Source organism: Vombatus ursinus, unplaced genomic scaffold (assembly GCF_900497805.2).
Source record: "Vombatus ursinus unplaced genomic scaffold, bare-nosed wombat genome assembly UNPS02014799.1, whole genome shotgun sequence".
NCBI classification, from domain to species: domain Eukaryota; kingdom Metazoa; phylum Chordata; class Mammalia; order Diprotodontia; family Vombatidae; genus Vombatus; species Vombatus ursinus.
The window spans coordinates 26,012,197-26,016,318 of NW_020954577.1; the positions used below are offsets into that span (position 1 = coordinate 26,012,197).

General features: G+C 42.4%; 1 protein-coding gene across 1 annotated transcript in view; it reads right to left on the reverse strand.

The window, feature by feature from the left end:
• The window catches only part of LOC114050560 (C-C chemokine receptor type 1-like), a 7,080-nt gene extending 3,965 nt beyond the window's left edge, over positions 1–3,115 (reverse strand). Inside the window, exon 1 of the mRNA XM_027872346.1 lies at positions 2,895–3,115. The gene's annotated coding sequence lies outside the window, so the exon portion shown is untranslated. The remainder of the gene's footprint in view (positions 1–2,894) is intronic.
• Positions 3,116–4,122: the final 1,007 nt, after the last annotated feature.

A 4,122-nucleotide genomic window follows, 5' to 3' on the forward strand; every position in this document is an offset into this window, starting at 1 on the left:
TCTCTCTCTCTCTCTCTCTCTCTCTCTCTCTCTCTCTCTCTCTCTCTGTAGTATCCCCTAGTGTGTGGAAAATGTAAATCTAGACAATCAACAAAACAAGCCAAGCCTTGATTTGGAGCATTTCATGATTTCCAAGGTATAAATGCTCACACTAAAAATTTAACAGTCAGCTTTCATAAGGCAGTATGAATGAGCTCAAGTGCACCCTGATTATATCTCTCTGGAGAATATAATCTCCTTGAAGACAAAGACTATTCTTCCTTTTGTCTTTGTAGCCTCAGTACCTAACAAGGTGTTTGGTACATTTTCCCCCAGAGCCATGATTTCAAGTTGGGAACTCTCAGTGTGCAAACTCTCCCTCCAGGGATACAGATCTATAACTACTCTGCAGTTTACAATCTTAGAGATTTGTGTGGAGGATGGAAAGTTTGTGACCTGCCCAAAGTCACTCAGCCACTATATATCAGAAACTGGATTTGAACCCATGACTTTCTGGTGCCAAGATCCACTTTCTTTATCCAACTCCATCACTCTTGCTTTTCACCTTGCGCATGTTGTATTGGCCTCTGTGTGTCCACTCTGAAACCCTTCGATTCTCAGAAAGCAAATGACCTAAAGGCTTTGGGGTCCATTGGGGAAGAAAAAGCAGATGTGCAGGGCTGGCAATTCTATTCTTCTCCATAATCCATTAGAAAGACATTGCCACATTCTTAAGGCTTATGCATATGAAGACCTAATGATGCTATAAGGAAGCAGATTTCCACTCAATATGAGGAATATCCCTTGGAAAATCACTTTTCCTCTCTGGGCCTCAGTTTCTTCATCTGTAAAATGAAGAGACTAGACAAGATCTCTAAGATCCCTCTCAACTCTGAATCTATGAGCCTATGATTGATCTTAAGAATGAAAGTCACCTGAAAATGGAATGGGCAATCTTGTTAGATAGTGAGTCCCTCATTCCTAGAAGTACTCAGCTGAGGCTGTGAGGCTACTGACAGAGGGATGTCATAGAGGGCATTCGTGCCTCAGGCAAGGGTTGGACTGAGTGAGTGGCCTATGTGGTGCTCTCCTGCTCTAAGATTCAATGACTGGGTAATTCCCTTTGAGATGTGGTTACCAGACTGAGGGGCATTTGATCATTCCTTGCTCTTCCCTTTGGGAATTTCCTAGACTAGAAATATGCATGGCTCTAAAGCTGGGGCTCTGGGTTTGTTACAAGTCTCCCGGCAAGCGCAATATGGTATAGTTGAAAGAACACTGACTTTGAAGCCATTAGGACTGGGTTCAAATCTTGTCTCTAATGAGAATCTGAATGACTTGTTCATCTAGGGTGTCCAACTCAGGTCTTTCCTCTTCCAAGTACTGTGCTCTATTCACTGTGCCCCACCTAGCTTTTACTTGGGGGATCTGGCAAGTAAGCACCTCTATGGGCCTCAGTTTCCTCATTTGTAAAATGAGGAGGCTGGACCATATAATCTTCCCGCTCTTAACATATGATCCCAAGCTGCCCTGACTCAGTGCAAGAACCTAAAAGCTTGAGGAAAAGCCCTTAGGATAAAGGATAGGGACTGGGGGGGAGGAGGAACATCCAGCCTTCAAATTAAGGCAGCATCTAACCCAATTTTCACCCACTCCATAAGTAAGCGATAGAAGTAGGGAGCGATTTCACTGGTCTGGGGAACGTCTAAGTGAGGAAACTCCCTGCCAATTCAGGGTGGCACTTTTTCTAAAATGTAACGTCAAGAAGTTGTCAGTCACTGAGAATTCTAATGACTTGCCCAGGGTCACACAACCAGCATGTGTCCAAGCTAGGACATGATCTCAGATCTTCCTGGCTTTGACGTTGGCACTTTCTCTCTCTACTGCACCAAGTGATAGCACATCTAACTATCGCTAAGAAGCAAGGGCTTCCTTGGGAGACACGATGTTGAAGCATCTTCACAATTTTCTCAGACCTGCTCTCTCCCTAGTCACATTCCATACCCTTCCTACCTGAGTCAAGCCTTGGCAGCCTGATCACCTCAACCCTGGATTTTGGTCCTGAAGATGATTTTTGTTGTTGTTCAGCTGTTTCAGTTGTTTCCAACTCTTTCTTACTCCGTTTGGGGGTTTCTTGGCAAAGATACTGGAGTGGTTAGCCATTTTACTAATGAGGAAACTGAGGCAAACAGGGTTAAGTGACTTGCCCAGATTAAAATACTAGTAAGTGTCTGAGACTGGATTTGAACTCATGAAGATCAGTCTTCTTGACTCTAGGCCCGGCACTCTATACACTGCACCCCCTAGCTGCCCTAACAATGATGCCCTCGGCCTTTTCTAGGGAGGCAGCATGGTGTAGTGGAAAGATCATTGGGTCTGGAATGAGAGGATCTGGGTTCAAATCCTGCCACTAACATTCATTATGTGTTACCTTGGGCCAGGCACGTATTCATCTCTTTTCGTCTCATCTGTAAAATAAAGCAGTTGGGTGCAGGGGCTTCTGAGGTCCCTTCAAACTCCAACTCTACGATTCTCTGTTTATTATGAAATGCGAGGTACCTTTAAAGGTCCTCTAGTCCATCCACCTTCCTCCGGGCAGTTGAAAACGTAGTCTATCCTTATTTTTATGAATTTCCAGGAATGAGGATTTCCTAGTCTTATTTGGAAGTCTTCTTTCCTGGGACCCCTAGTTCTTATAGGGTTTAGAGCAAGAAGGACCCATATAACTCATATAATTCAACCCTTCATTTCTCAGATGAGGATAGTCATAAAGAGAGATAAAGTGACTTATCTCAATCTAGTAGAGCTGTATCATACCCAAATCTCCTGAAACCAAGTCATCTTTCCACTGTCCACTCCACACCCCTAACATAGCCCTGACCAGTAAAATCATAAAAAGAAAAAGAAGTACTTACTGGTTCACAGGGCTCTTCAGCAGTGCCAAATAAGTCTTCTTCCTAGGCTGTCTGAGAAGGAAATACCCAGCTTCCTGAGCAACAGAAGTTGGGCTCTAGGGGATTGGCCAAGTTTTCAAAATAAGAAATATCTGGGTGCCGCCTTTTATTTCATTTCTTCAGGAGCTCACTCATTACACTCACACAGTGAACATCAACTCTGGAGGATTTGCAGAGTAGAAATGCTCTGGTCATGTTATTGCCCACAGGTCTTAATTTTCCTTATCGAGCAAAAAAAAAAAGTCTATTGGTGGCAGCAGTGCTGTGAGCTTGGGATAGTGGGGAGATCAAAGGGCAGGGCTCCAGGAAACTAGGCAGAAATCAGATCACCCAGGGAACATGGGGCTGGGCAGGGCACAGGGGTTACTACCACAAGCAGTTATTTTTAGATATGTTATCTGGAAAAATTTCATGAAGAAATCTATGTTCTGTTCCTCATACCAGAGCCTGCAGCCAAATTTTTCTTTTGAAACCCCTGCCTCTTTTAAAAGCAGTAGGTGTTGCAATGGATAGAGTGGAAGCCCTGGAGTCCAAAAGACCTGAATTCAAATCCAGCCACAGATACTTTCTAGCTATGTAATGCTAGGAAAGTCATTTAACCTCTGCTTGTCTCAATTTCCTTAACTGTAAAATATGGATCTACTTTCTAGGGTTGTTATGAAGATCAAATGAGATAATAATATTTTGCAATGTGCTTAGCCCAATACCTGACACATAGTATGTGCTCAGTAAATACTTATTTCCTTCTTTCCTCTCTCCCAGGGTTATTGTGAGGATCAAATGGGGTAACATATGCAAGGTTCTTGGCAAAGTGCTCCATAAACGAAAGCAGCTTCTTCTTCTTCTTCTTCTTCTTTCTTTCTTTCTTTTTCTTCTTCTTCTTCTTCTCTTCTTCCTCTTTCCTTTCTTCTTTCATTATTATTACAAACTTTCATTGAATTATAAGATCATGGAACCTCAGACTTACAGTACAGTGTCATAGAATGAGAGGACCGTAAGACCATAAAATTATTGGATTGTGGAATCACAAAATCCTAGAATGGTAGAGTGGAATGGGACCTCAGATATCACATAGTAGAACACCTATTCCAATGCTTGAATCTGTACTACTACTGCTACTACTACTAATAATAATGATAATAATAAGAATAAATAGCCAGCATTTATATAGCACCTAAAAGTTTATAAA